The sequence below is a fragment of the Lissotriton vulgaris genome, chromosome 8 (assembly GCF_964263255.1).
Source record: "Lissotriton vulgaris chromosome 8, aLisVul1.2, whole genome shotgun sequence".
Taxonomy (NCBI): domain Eukaryota; kingdom Metazoa; phylum Chordata; class Amphibia; order Caudata; family Salamandridae; genus Lissotriton; species Lissotriton vulgaris.
Genome location: NC_141696.1, coordinates 1,456,933,416 through 1,456,949,044, shown reverse-complemented (window position 1 = coordinate 1,456,949,044; position 15,629 = coordinate 1,456,933,416). Strand labels below are relative to the sequence as shown.

At 44.5% G+C, this 15,629-nt stretch overlaps 1 long non-coding RNA gene across 1 annotated transcript in view; it reads right to left on the bottom strand.

The window, feature by feature from the left end:
* LOC147698912 (uncharacterized) overlaps positions 1-15,629 on the bottom strand; it is a 776,736-nt gene that overhangs the window by 196,014 nt on the left and 565,093 nt on the right. The window lies entirely within an intron of this gene.

Below are 15,629 nucleotides of genomic sequence, written 5' to 3'. Positions count from 1 at the left end.
TATAGGTGGTTTAAAGTTAAGCAAAAGCGCAACTAGATAACTCACATAAAAAACCAAGAGGGATGGCCCGGTCCGGTCTTAATCGGTCTATAACGGCCTGAAACGGCCCTGTCTTTGCCCAGTCTTAGCCCGGGCTGCGTCCCGCGCTGCAGGAGTAAGGTGTAATAATATAGGGGGTGTAAAGGGCGGGGGGCGGGCCAGCAGGGAGAGCGGACCGGAAGCTAGCCTTCGATCTTGCAGGGACTTCTGGGTATTGAAGTCCCCGCACGCTCGCAGCCCCGCTGAAGCCTCACGCCCGTTACCGCCTTGCCGCCGCTGCCAAGGAGTTATCTTCTCTGGTGGTCGATGCCCCGTCACACACGGACGAAGCGGCACCCGCGGAGCGGGTGCGGCGAGGAGTGGGCTTGGTGGGCTGGTGCGCTGAGTTTTACTGGTAGACGATTTAGAAAAGGGGGTGGTGATGAACAGAGTGTCTGAATTGAGCAGACCACTCTTACCCAGTCCAAAGATCAGGGCTTGATCCATCACCGTTATTTATCTCACTGCCCCACCCCGGTTCAGAACCTGGCTATATGCAAATCAGTCTGTCCCTGGCCCAGTGCATCATGGGAACAGGGCAGACTAAACTACCAAGCCAATTCTTCACCAGAAAGGAGACAAGCTACCGGGGACCGGTTTCTGGCATTTCAGCCGTCTTCGGCCCGGCTTGCTTGAATCCTGATGGAGCAGTGAGAAAGGGACTCATGTCTGAGTATACCCTGCCACACCTATAGTGGCCAAAAACGATTTAGAAAAGGGGGTGGTGATGAACAGAGTGTCTAAATTGAGCAGACCACTCTTACCCAGTCCAAAGATCAGGGCTTGATCCATCACCGTTATTTATCTCACTGCCCCACCCCGGTTCAGAACCTGGCTATATGCAAATCAGTCTGTCCCTGGCCCAGTGCATCATGGGAACAGGGCAGACTAGTTTCCTTCCCAGTGTAAGAATTGGCTTTTGTAGTTTGGTTTGCCCTGTTCCCATCATGCACTGGGACAGGAACAGACTAATTTGCATACAGCCAGGTTCTGAAACTGGGATGGTGCAGTGAGCTAAAAAACGGTGTTGGATCTAGCCCTGATCTCTTGACTGGGTGAGAGCTTTCTGCTTAATTCAGAGACTCTGTACCTCACCACCCCTTGTTGTAAATATTTTTGTCCACCCTAAGCGTGGAAGGGTATTCTCAGATGTGAGACCCTTGCTCATTGCACCATCAGGATTCAAGCACACCGGGCTGAAGACGGCTGTAATGCCAGAAACCGGTCCCCGGGAGCTTGTTTCCTTCCCAGTGTAAGAATTGGCTTTTGTAGTTTGGTTTGCCCTGTTCCCATCATGCACTGGGACAGGAACAGACTAATTTGCATACAGCCAGTTTCTGAAACTGGGATGGTGCAGTGAGCTAAAAAACGGTGTTGGATCTAGCCCTGATCTCTTGACTGGGTGAGAGCTTTCTGCTTAATTCAGAGACTCTGTCCCTCACCACCCCTTGTTGTAAATATGAGTTTTACTGGTAGAGCCAGGGATTTCCGCCAACAAAGAGCAGGTGAGTGTCCCACACGCTAAAAGTATGGAACACTTTTAAAGAGCCTTCGAGCGGCAGGGGGCGGGCCAGCAGGGAGAGCGGACTGGAAGCTAGCTGTCGGTCTTGCAGGGACTTCTGGGTATTGAAGTCCCCGCACGCTCGCAGCCCCGCTGAAGCCTCACACCCGTTACCGCCTTGCCGCCGCTGCCAAGGAGTTATCCTCTATGGAAGTCGATGCCCCGTCACACACGGACGAAGCGGCACCCGCGGAGCGGGTGCGGCGAGGAGTGGGCTTGGTGGGCTGGTGCGCTGAGTCTTACTGGTAGAGTCAGGGATTTCCTTAGTTGTAGCCGCAATTTTACAGACCTTCACAAAAAAGTACCGCGCCTAATGAGGAGCGCCAGCGCCAACGAGGGTCAAACTTTGTTCATATATATAAAAGAATTTGTGTAGAAGAGATATTCAGTGAAGGCCATAATGTTGTCCCACTGTTTGTCCTGTGTGTTGGATACAATACTTGCATACAACAAGAGACCATGGACTTTACACTAACAAGATAAAGTTTTCCTGGGATCATGCCAGAGGAGCTGTGATCATTTAACATAACGTAATTGCCATTGGATAGCTGCCTTAAAATGGGTTCTATCACAGTGGAGGGAGTACCATGCAGGTGGCTGGAGAGAATATTTAAAGTACCATCGCAGGCTCCGTGTAAATTAATACCTGTGCACAAAAGTGCACCACTTACTGAGTTTTTACAATTTTTTCCACTAAGGAATACCTCTTTTCCCTTGTTCCAGCATTTGTGTGTGTATGGTAAAGTCATGTTGACTTAATGTATTCTTTACCCAACCTTTCATACAGGCACGCTGACATATGCTGTAGACAATACTGAAATTGGAAAATCGTCACTGGTATCATGATGGTGCCAGGAATTATTCATTCACTGACAGGTTTCTCAGAAACTGTCAATGGTAATGTTTCCAGTTTTTCAATGCTCAGCACCGTATAGTCTGCTCCTCTTTGTGCCAAAGAGATTTGTTTATCTGTAAGGTTAAATACATCAAAAAATGACGTTGTGTTGATTAGACGCCATGGCAGGTAGCCCGAAGCAAGATTTTGCAACGTCCAGCCTAACTGCATTATAGAACATAATTGAGACTGACCATGTTCTTACATTAGCAAGTCCTGTTCCATTTTATCAATTACAGAGGATACAATGCTGTCCAATAAATATATTCTGGATGACAGAGTCGTTAACCCATTGTCCACTACAGAGAGAGCTTTCTCTAAATTAATATGATCAATTTATTGTATTCTTTCTGCAGTTTCCATTTGCGTTATTTTCCAAGCTTCGTTGTACGCACCGTATATACTGGCGTATATGAAATATATATATGAGGCCCGATTAGGAAATCTCGCAAATCATTGTTTTCTTTAAGTAAAGATAAGTGTTGTTTAATTTCCGGAACTGTGGATGTCTTTAGACACTCAAGGCATAGTTTTCCTACACTGTATGTTTTTACTATCCCTAGATGTTGTCTCTGGGAGTATCTTGGCTCTGGCCTGTTCAGTTTTAACCCCTGTGTTTTGTTCAGGAATCTATCTTGACAGTTATTGGTGTCTGTGGGCCAGATTAAGCATTTTTTCCAATCAGGATCAGTTCTGTTTTTTGTTCAAATATATGGTACTTCTACCTCCTTTTCTGTAGTATCCTCACTTTCTGAAGTGGGTTTAGGTATTGACGGTTTATTTAAATCTTTTTTCTTAGCCAGGCCAAGACAAGAAGTCTGTTGAACAGTGTCATTTAAAAACATTACTTTTTTCTGGTATAATGCAGGCTCTGAACAAGGATTCTAAACCTTGTACCTGCCAGTCTTTCGTGTCCCAGATAGTTTTTGTCTCAATGTTGTCTTTCCAAAAGTCGAAACCTAATGTAGACAGCCGAGCATAAAAGTGTGCAGAATAAATTTGTTTAGTGTTCATCAACATTGTTTTCATACCTGTCTTATTTACATTTTTTGAAATAAAACGTTTCTGCATTTGTAACATTAAACCCTGAGAAGTATGAAAACTTTTCATGAAATGTTTTTGAGCTGCCTTTTGGTGGCGTGGGACAATGTCAAGCCCGTCTGCGCCTGTCCGCGCCTGAACGCCGCCTGCCGCCCGGGATGCTGCCGGTTGCACATTAGGGGTCTGTTGGGGGGAGAACCAAATATACACGTGAAGCACTCCTGGAATACGGGTATGTACTACCATGCAAAGAGAGCAATAATGAGGACCAAGAAGCCGGAAACAACACGGCCACTAGCTATGACAAGTGCACCCGCTGTGATTGGGCTGTGGCTGAATACCCATCTTTCATTCCAAATCCACATTTGGCTGCACAGCCACAATAGAGGTTGCAAGATGAGAACTGTGAGGAACCAAGCGGGATAGGGCCGCACACACAGTATCTCTGTGTTATCTTCACATGCAAGGAGTATATCTGAATGTCAGATCCAACTCAAAACATGCTATGGAAACATGGGACCTATTTGAGGAGACGAAACCCGACATATGTCTTTTTACCGAAACTTGGCTTAGCAAAGATGTCACCCCGGTCTTAGCAGTAGCCTTCCCAGAGGAATACTCAGTCATTAGGCTGGATGGATCGGGTAAGCGCAGGGGGGCCTAGTGAATGTTATCTGACCCCCTTACTATATAAGGGCACTGGACAGGGTGTCTTTCCCCAATTTGGAGCTTCTAATATTTAGATTAGAGCCTGAGCAGGCCACCATATGGACAGGCGCTCTGGTATACCACCCCCCGGGAGGCAGTAAAAAGGAATTCTGCACCGCACTACTTGATAGATTGGTACCTCACGTACTGAAAGCCAATAAGTTCTTACTGATCAGAGATTTCAACCATCATTTAGAACTACTAACCAATCCGTACTTTGCCAGTCTTATAGCAGCTTTGGAATCCCTTAATCTGTCACACGCATAGGGCAGGCCATACGTTAAATATCATCTTTTCAAATATATCTGCGTTGGCAGTTGAGCCCCCTCAAGCACTCGGCTGGACTGATCATTTGGTTCTACGATTCCTGGTGATGCCTGTGCCATCAACCAAGCAGGCACAGGGGCAGGGGATTTTTCGTAGACCTTGGTCAAGAGTAACGCCGGCCGCGTTCGGTCAGGTCTATAGGGATTTCAATTCAGATGCAGACCCCAACCTGGCCTGGTCAAAATTTGAGGGAGCAATTCAGGGAGCCCTGGATGTTGCAGCCCCTCTCAAAAAGGTAACCGTTCAGGAGAGGACAGCTCCTGCCCCCTGGTACACTGACACTCTTAGGAAGGAGAAGGCCACATGCGGAGCCCTAGAGAGGAGATGGAGGAAATCAAAGGGTGTCACAGATGAATCATGATACCGAAAGGTCCATAAACTTTACCTCAACAGCTGCAATGCAGCAAGAAGGGCACACGCATCACAGAGGGAAAGAACTCCTCCAGGGAATTATATAAGATCCTGAAGGAGTTCACAAATCCTAAAGTTGAGAATGTGTCACCTCCCGCCACTCAGGCACTCTGCGATGAGTTAGCCAGTTATTTTACTCAAAAGATCTATCAAAACCTCAACATGGAGGAAGAGCAACTGGTCGAGGGACAACCAACCAGTGTCATGTGGCTGAATGGAGAGCCCTTTCCTGGGCTCAACTTCTTCTCGTATGTAACAAAGGAGCAAGTAGACTCCCTACTGAGTCGGGTAAACTCGGGGTCACCGTTGGACCCAGTACCACCAGCAGTCATGGCGACACTTAGCCCGGTTCTAGCAGGTGCGCTCTCCACAATATATAATATCTCCCTGGAGACGGCCATATTCCCTAATAAGTGGAAAACCGCACGTGTAAAGCCTCTGCTAAAGAAAGCATCAGCAGACCCGAATGAGTTGCAGAATTATAGACCAATCTCGCTTCTTCCCTACTGCTCAAAGGTCTTGGAAACTTTAGTGAACCAACAACTATCCCTCTATCTGGAACAAAACAGCCTCCTGGATCCCTCGCAGACTGGCTTCCGCGCATCACATAGCACAGAGACCACACTGTTTGGAGGTGACGGACAACGTAAGGATGACACTGGATACAGGAACCCCAGTGATCCTAGTCCTCCTTGATCTGTCAGCAGCATTTGATACCATCTTGCCCAGGCAGCTGCTGGACCGATTAGGGGGGATTGGGGTGAAGTGTAGGGCCCTTAAGTGGATAGAAAGCTTCCTATCAGGCCGCACACAGAGTATCCAGCTAGACTCATTTGTATCGCAAACCACAGAGATGGACAAGAGTCCTACCCTTTTTAATGCCTACATGACTCCTTTGGCCGATATCATCAGAGGCTATGGCTTTGCGACCATCTCTTATGAGGATGATACACAGCTAATTGTCCCCATTGAGGAGGGCATCATGGAAACTCAATTAAAATGTAGGAGCTGCATGTCTAGCATCGCCAGTTGGATTGAGGAGAAATTTCTTACAACTGAACTGCTTGAAAACAGAGATTCAACTGTTTGGGAAGGCCAAAACCATCTGGTCTCCGGAATAGTGGCCCACCGAGCTGGGTGAAGCCCCCCTCCCCAGGAGCTGGGCCTAGAACCTGGGCATCAGAATAGACGACAAACTGTCTATGAAGGAGCAGGTCAAGAGTGTGGCCGGGTCCTGTGTTGGCACCATGAGGATGCTAGGGAAGGTTTTCCTTTGAGTTCTCTTGTCAGTGAGAAAAATTCTTACCCAGTCACTCTTGGTGAGCCGGCTGGATTACGGTAATTCTTTGCTGGTGGGGGCAAGGGAGGATCTTCTATTAATGCTCCAGGTGGTGCAGAATACGGCAGCTCGCCTTGCCCTTAACAAACCGGCACGGACCCCTTCTGCTCCCTTGTTGAATCAGTTACACTGGCTCCCAGTTAAGAAGCGAGCCATCTTTAAGATGCACTGCGTGGCTTTCAGATCATTACAAGGTAAAGGTCCGGCGTATTTCAGAAACAAAATTAGTTGGTATCAGCCTGTGCGATAGCTAAGATCTGGTAATGCTAACTTACTGTGCTCCCATAGAATACACAAGGTAAAGATGGGTGGTAGAGCCTTTTCCCATCTGGCAGCCAGCCACTGGATCAAATTACCACAGAACATTAGAGCCTGTAACGAGCTCACCATGTTCAAGAAACTTCCAAGGACATGGCTTTACTAGCTGCACCTGCCCAGTATGACCACCTCCTCAAAGCGCCGAGAGATCCCTTCGGGGATGTTTCGTTGCACTATATGAATCCACAAGTAAAGTAAAGTATATGTAAAAACATTCCTAGGACTTGCAGATTTATGCATATAATGGTGACCATAGTAATTAAAACAATACATTTGTTCATAATCTGATGACCCTTCTAAATAGTCATGTTCAGTAAATTTTGCAGACATTTCTAAATCTGACATCATATTATTAATAGTCTCAAAGTCCCAATCATCAGAAAAAGTGCTGGGTGATACAAAGTCACTTAAAGAATCCTTGAACTGGTGTAGAATCTTCAACAGCTCCACCGGGCCATAGATGTCATAATCAGTTCTATCCCATGCTATACCATCTGATATAGGAACGGCTGTGATATTTACTGATGACAGGTCTCTTTTTTCACGATGGGATGATTTGTAGGGTATTAGGACCAAGTTGATTGTCTGTCTTGCTGTGTCCATTGTACTGTATTTTCCATCTATCATTTGTCCCAAGATTAAAACTAAAATCAGCCAGAGCAGGAGAAAAAATACACCTAATCCAATCCAAAATTCAATCCATGGTGAAACCAGATATATTGTCTCAAGTTGATGAAAGAGTTCTGCTGTTTTTTCCTTGAGAGTTTTATTTGCTGGCGTTTCTTCGGGTTCACTGGGATCCTCAGAAAATGTATCAAAGTTGATGAAATTGCCAGAGGCAGTTCTATCAATTGTTGGAATTGCATCGGGATTGTAATTAATCTTTGGAGTTGCATCTTCCTCTGTCATATTGGTGTAATCAGAGGCTACATCATTGTAGACAGGTGTTTGTTGACAAACTGTTATTTGGGTCTCAAGAAGCACGAGTTCCTTGGCTTTGTTGCATAGTCCTTCTTTTCTTACTGCAGGTTTATCAAACGTGCTACGTCTTTCAGTCTGAACCTCTTGGATAGTAGCAAGATTTGGTCTTCTGCTACATCCTGGGAGTCCACTGGGCCTACGACTTATTATTGGCCACATGTTGTGGTTTGACCAGGTTGATGGACACGACTCGGTTCTCCTTTTTACCAGCAAGGGGCAGTAGTACTACTGATCTTGTTCCTTGGATTGCTAAAACAGGTACTGCTTTTCTGTAAGAAGGCCCAAATTCCTTCTTCGCCGCTATCTTTTACCTAACTAGATCCCCAATCTTTGGAATCCAGAAAGGTCTTGCTGGGACAGGTAGTTTTTCTTCAGTGGCTGTTGGCTTTTGTGTTGTGTTACTCAGACTTCTTGTTTCATTTAAGTCCTGTAATACAGCCAAACGATCTTTGACATCAGAGGGTTTTTGTTCCCCCAGTGAAGTTTGACAATCGAGATCTTCGATTATCACTCTAGTACCAAACAGTAATTCATAAGGAGTGATTCCCCCAGAGAATTTCTTGGCAGATTGTTAAGACTATGTTGGACACTTATTATATTTTTGACCCACCCATCACCCGAACCTAATACCTTAGCTGTTATGGATTGCTTTATGTCATGTTTTTTTCTTTCCACTACCACATTACCCTCAGGATAGAAGGGACTAGAATACTTCAATGCAACTCCCAAGCTAACCATAGCCTCTTTGTAAGCTCGTGAGCTAAATGCAGGACCCTGGTCAGAATGTAGCGTGCCGATTGCGTATGTGCCGATAAAGACTCGCAAATCCTTTATAACAGTTCTGGCGTCAGCCGAGCTCTGGGACCATAACCAAATAAATCTTGTGCAGGAATCCACTGCGACCATGATATATTTATAGTTGACATCCCTTGTTAAAGGACCACAGTGGTCCAGGTAAAGACACGCTAGTGGTTTATCTGATATCAGAAGGGGCGTCTGTGCAGGATGTTTCACTGTAGAAACTTTTATTTTCTGTCAGATTTCACATTCTAGAACATAATTTCTAGTTTGTTTCCTCATGCGAGGCCACCAGTATGTGTGTGGAGAAGTGTGGCTCAATGGTTAGAGCGGCAGACCCTGATGCAGAGGTCTGGCCCGGGACCAGGGTTCAATTCCCCGCCTCGGCTGGTCTTGGGCTCAAAATTCCACGGATCTGATAATTCTCGCCTCGGTGCCTATTCTAATCATAGAGTGCAACTCTGGGCAATAGCTTGCTTAATCTCCTCATCAGCCCCCACAACGCTAAGGATGCCTGGCCTTAACCCTGGGGGTGCCCAGGAGTGGACGCCTCACAGGGGAAAGCCAGGACGGGTTATACAGTGGTATTTGTACAAGCGCCTTGAGACCCTTGCGGGTGAGTAGTGCGCTATACAAGTATCAATTTACATTTACGTTTTAATAATGACACTGTGGCGGAAACTACCTCGTGTGTAAATGCTAGACCTTCATGTGCTGCTACAATTAGTCCTAACCTATGTTCCATGTTTGGGATTCCCCTATCCCTCCCTCCAGGGATTCGAGCAAAAGGAACAATATTTGCATCAGTTATATATGAGTACTTTACTGGAAAACCTTTCTGGAGTGTCTTACCACTGTCTTTGAGTGGAGCACTGACAGCTTGCATTATTTTGCTGTCTATTTTTGTTTTTGACTGAGTGATTTCCGCTACGGAAGCCGATAGTACAGAGTCCTTCGTGGCCTCTTTAGACAATGAATTCCCTGCAACGTGAACACCATCACGCTGATGACTCAGTGTATGTATCATGTGAGTCTTTTGTGGTTCTTTTTGTAAAAGAACTATTTGTTCCCAAAGGATTTTATGCTTAATTGTGCCACCTTTAGCGTCTTTGAAGCCATTCTGAACCCAGTTCTGCAAGTATTCATTGTAAGATTGTACACAGTAATACGAATCGCACACTATTAGTGTGGGGAATTCGCGATCAGTATTTTCAAGCGCCATCTTAAAAGCCTGTAGTTCAGCTCCCTGAGCTGTACAGTCTCCGAGTGATTGAGTTTTTGTGACCATAGGTCTGAATTTGCCCTGGCGCCTGCGACCTTTAACAATCGCGCACGCAGCACTAAAGGCTTGTTTACCCCCAATTGAGAGCTGTGCTGATCCGTCTGTATATAATATACAGACGTAATGTTTGAGAGGCAGAATTTCGGTCGGCAGAGGACATTCGTGTTCGTATTGGAGACATTTTTGTGTTTTCAAGCTGGGGTCAAAAACGTATTCAACGTCTGTTGCAGCAAGAGAGTTAACCCATTGTATCCATCTCGGATGTAGAGCTTTAGCATTTGGGATGCTTGCTTTCGTCACTGCCTCTAAGGCAGGTACAGGTTTAATGATCATTATGTGTTTACTCTGCGCGGGAGCTCTCTCTTTTGCTCCTACAGATTGAACCGCTGTCAGAATTTTTTCAGTAGAAGTGAACTTCATTTCAGCTTGTGTGTACAAGTGTGATTTGTATGCTATTGGTACTGTTTCTCCTGTCATTTAAGGTCATGTACGTGAATCCGCATCTCCCTGGGATGATTCGGATCACAAGATTGCGCACGTTTTTGCGTGTCTGTTACGGTGTTTTTGTTAACATGTCTGTTTGGACTGAACGCAGAATTTCTGTGTGTGTTGGAGTCCAATTTGTTGGTTTGAAATCAGGTTTGATTAGTACATAGAGAGGTTTAATCCTTTTGCGTAATTCAGAACGTACGTTCTTCCAAAATTCAGGAAACCTAGAATAGACTGCAGGTTTTTCAGCGTTTTTGGAGTTTGGAGCAGCGCACATTTTTCTAGAAAGTTTGTTGCCAGGCTTGTTAACTTGATAACTTGATAACTCATATCCTAGCAATAGGACGTTGAGGTGGGCAATTCGTGATTTCTTAAAATTGAATTCATACCCTTCAGATGCGAACCCAAGTATTATGGTGTTCACTCTTTTCAAGTGTATGTCCAAGTCGTCATCTGTAAGATAGATGTCATCGTCATAAGATAATGCCTCATCATCGTACGTTTGTAGTAACTCTGTTACCCTGGCTGAAAATAACCCTGGGCTATTCTTGAATCCTTGGGAGAGACAGCAAAATTGCAGCTGTTTCCCCATAATTGAGAAATCGGTCAGATGCCTGCTTTCAGGTGCAATGTTTTGACAGAAAAACCCATTTGAAATATCTAATGTGGTTTTGTATTTTTTGCGCACAATGTTATTCATCAGTGCTGCACTGTGTGTATTTTGTACTGCAAAAGTTTTGCAACAGGAGTTTAAATGTCTGTAATCCAAAACTAGACAATATGAATTGGCGGGTTTGGAGACAGGAAACAAAGGATTGTTCATTGACGAGGTGCATGTTTCAATCACCCCTTGGTATTCAAGTTGATTTAAAATCTCCCTGACTTGTTTTTTAGCTTCTTGCTTAACTGGGTACTACCTTTGTGCAGCAGGTTGATTTATTAACTGGATTTTATGGTGAGGAGAATCCTCATCCCATCCTACATGATTTTTATATAATGCTCGAGCTTGAGCCACTGCCCATTTTCTGGCATAAGTGTATTTTATATGAATTGGAATATGATTTGAGAAGGCTGGCATAATTATCTCTTTGCTATGTGGGCACTCCCTGAAAAATTCAGGTGGCCAGTCTTGTTCAGCTACAAGAATGTCATAGCCCTTAGAGAGCTTCTCCCAAAAGAGTGCTCTTATTTTTCTAGTTATTTCCGCCTACATCCGGAGTGTTACTTCATATAACTTGTGGGGTACACTAACCCTGGTGTCTGCAGTTTCAACTTGAATGAATTCATTCAAGTCCACTGTCTCCAGATGATCCTTCAGAATCCTGTGATCTATGGTGACTTCAGCTGTGCTGTCTAGCATTGTTTGAGCCCACTCCCCGTTCTTGAGTTGTGTCTTCAAGATCCTCGGCATGTCTGATCTTTAAGCTTGCTACCTTCTTTTTTGAAAATTGAGCGTTTTTACTTTGGTGAACCGGTTCTTTGTCTTTGGACTTGACGCGTTCTTCCTTGTGTTCTGACCGTCCTCTTCTTTCCGATTTCTGCGAGGAAGTCTGAAAAGATCGAGAGAGACGTGTATCATTATCTTGATATCTGTCCGTTTTTTTTCAAATTAGCCCTATTCCTAAGGTTATACCTTTTTTCAGAGGATTCCCGTTGGGGAGACCTACCTCCCCTTTGGGGAGATGATCCTCTGGACTAAGAGCGTTTCTCTTTAGGAAGAGTCTGTTTAGTCTTTTCCCACTTCTTTTTAGGAGTAGTGAGATTATTTTTAATAAATACCTTTTCAGGATTTTCTGTTAATTCAGGTTTTACTGGTTTCCCACCCAAACTATCTCTTCCTAATTCTTCATTAGATTTTTCAATAATTCTAGCAAGCTCATATGGTTGGTCTGTTATATCTGTTTCTTTTAACTTTTGGCGGATTGCCACGGATGCTGCTTCACCTCTAATGTTAGCTAATAGTATAGCCGAGACCTGTTTGAAATCTTTTAGTAATTTCATACCTAGATTTAAGGGCGTTCTGGACCGTATTCATTTTGAATCTGCCTCAGAACATCTGGTATCACCACCATGGACGGTACACCATGTGTTTTTGTGTAGATTGAAGCAAAGACTGTACCCCAAGTGTCACAGTCCTCCACATGTGGTGCTATCCCCATTGGTAAACAGATTGTCAGAATTCTGTGTTTCTCATGAGGTGTACTATCAGGAAATACTGCCTCTATTTGAGTAATTTTTTGAGCTAACCAGAACGGAACTTGTTCCCTCTTTGCGGGTAATTTGCCAATGACTGATTGTATAGTCTGTAGTGTTATTTTATTTGTGTTCCCCTGGTGAGGGGTGTGCGGAGGAATTTTTATAGCTGGTTGGACCGTTAAAGTCTGCATGACATATTGAGCCAATTGTCGGTGTATTTTAATTATGTGTTTCAGCTGAGCTAACAGTTCTGGTCCTGTCATTCAGTTAATGTCAGGATGTGGTGTGTAGCTGGCTAGTACCGGCCATGTTGCTCCTGGTCTACCGGATAATGTGATTTTGATGTTGTAGGGCGCCTTTAAACCAGAGCTGATGCTCCTGGTAAGTTAATGGAATTTCAACGTCCTCGAAAGGAACGTATTCCGCTGGAGGTTTCTCTAATTTGTAGTAGTGGAACTCGTGTGTTACTGCATTTGCTTCAGGAAATATAATCCATGAATAGAATACCTCTGTCTGCCGATATTCATGTGCCTCTATAAAAAGATTACTTTACCACCTCTTGATGATACCCCATTTTCTATAAGTTTTATAGTTATTTTCTTACATTTGCCGGGATGATTATTGCATCCGGCTCATTTTGTTGGAGATTTGTGTCATCTAAGACAGCCTGAGCTGCTGTTGCAGCACAATCCCTTTCATCGTCACTTTCTGACATTTTGTCGACTACTTAGTTCTGGCAGATATTAACCTTTTACCCACTCCAGACGTCTATTGGAGTATTTTATGGGAAAAAGGGGTCTGTGTGAAAAGCACGACTGAGTTACTCTAGTATCTAGCGTTAAATTATCGCCTTACAAAACGTTGGGCACCATGTAGTGTAGTTTCTATATTCTCAATAGGCTCTGTGCATTGGAATAATAGATACTGTAGTTTAGACGTAGGACTGAAGTCGACTAGGTCTCTACCGATTATATTAAACTTAATAGTGAGTGCCAGCTAGCTCAGAGGTCACTAGAAACTTTCTCGAATTCACAAGAAGGGATTAGTTTCTGAAAACCGAATAAACATGCCAACTTTGTTTCCCAAGAATAAGAAATTAAATCTCTAGAGTCGCGGAAACAATAGATAACTTTTTTACTCAGTCAATCGTGCATGCTTTGTTTCACCAGAGATGCGGAGAAATAGAGAGACGGGCATTTTCAATAAAAGTATTTATTGAACAGTCTTCTTTCTCAAGCATTAGAAATGAACTGCTACAATTGTAATACTGGTTATGAAGTACAAGGCATATAATACGAACAGTATTATACAGTAGTACTGTAAAAGCATGATATGGTTTCTAAGCCATAAAGTGCATAAAATGTATAAAATACATACAGTGATAAAATGATGACTAAAAGTACTCAACTGGTGCTTTTAAAATACACCTACCCTGGTGTACCTAACCTCAGTCTAGTACGAGGGAAGAAGTAAGTGAGGAGTAGCCTAAGTATAGTAGTTCTCTGCCAGGAATCTATTCCAAGAATTCTCTAAGAGGTCTAATCAGCTCCGTACCTTGGTTTTAGAATGAAGGAGGTCTTGTATCTCTCTCAGGACTCGATTTCCCAGATACCCGCAAGGGTAAGCCAAGAAACACTAGTGCTGGATTTCTCGGCCAGAGAAAAGATAGCGTCTCTCTTAGTGTGTCAGTTGGAGGGTCGGCTTCCTTCGGCACTTGCTGCTGCAGGGCGTCGGGCAAGTAGAAGTCGATCTGATCCAAACCACCGTGTGTTTGTCTGGGCAAACCTAGGCATGTTTATACTTTGAAGGTGCCGAGTTTGACGCATGTTTGGACTTAATAACGTCACTCAAAGGCTAAATTCTTAGAAAATGCCAGGAGTTCGTGGAGAATTTAATATTCAAGCTGGGGGAAGTCCCAAGCTGCTGAAGGCAGGTTTTTCCAAGAAATTGTTGTGTATTCTCGGAACTTAGTGGAAGTAGCCATGCCGTATTTGGGCTGTATGGCTTGGACCAAATATGGTAGTGATTTCTATGCCTATATAAGGGCATGAATCGGGAAAATTACACTAGGGTTCTAGATTAATTTACAACAGACTGAGGTAGCATGGAGTGGAGTCGACTGGTTTACAATAAGGTGGGGTCGATTAGGGTAGCGTGTAGTGGGGTAGAGTGGAGTAGATTGAAGTGGGGTACATTAAGATAGAGTGAGGCAGACTAAACTGTGCTAGATTGGGGGAACTGTACTGGTGAAAAGACGGTAGATTGAGAAGAGAGAGGTAGGTTGAAGTGGAGTGGGGTAGAGGAGAGTGGGGTCAGGTAGATTGTAGTGGAGTGGGGTAGATTAGAGTAGAGTGGGGTAGATTGGAGTAGAATGGGGTGGGTAGATTGGAGTGCAGTGGGGTGAATGTGGATAGATTGGGGTAGATAAGGCTAGTTTGGATAGATTGCGTTAGATAGGAGTTCGGTAGATCGGGGTACATTGGGGTAGAGTGGAGCAAGGTATATTGGGATAGATTAGAATGGAGTAGATTTAGAAAATGTGGAGTAGGTGGATTGGGTTAGATTGAAGTGGGGTGGGTGGAGTGGAGCAGATTGGAGGGAGTGGGGTATTTGGAGGTTGGAGATTGAAGTGAAGAGGGGTATTTGGAGTAGGGTAGATTGGGCAGATTAGTAGGGTAGAATGGAATGCAGTGGAGTGGGGTAGACAGGGGTAGATTGGAGTGGGGTGGTTTGGAGTGGTGTAGTGTAGGTTGGAGTGGTGTGGAGTGGAGTGGGGTAAAGTACGGTAGTTTGAAGTGAAGTAGATTGTAGAGGAGTAGATTGGGCTAGATAGGAGTTGGAGAAATTGGGGTGGAGTGGGTTAGATTGGAGTGTAGTGTGGTAGATTGAAGTGGTGTACATTGAAGTAGAGTGAGGCAGATTGGAGTAGAGTGGAGTATGGTATGTTGGGGGATAGTGGAGTAGAGTTGCATGAGCTAGATTGGAGTGGAGTACATTGGGTAGATTAGGTAGATTGGAGTAGGGTAGAATGGAGGTTGGAAATGTGGGTGAACTGGAGTAGGGTAGAGTGGAGTGAGCGATTGGGATAAAATGGAGTAGGGTAGAGTGGGACAGGGTAGATTGGAGTGGTATAGACTAGGTAGATTTGAGTGGAGTAGAGTGTAATAAACTAAACAGGAGAAAAGTGGGATAGACTGGAGTGGAG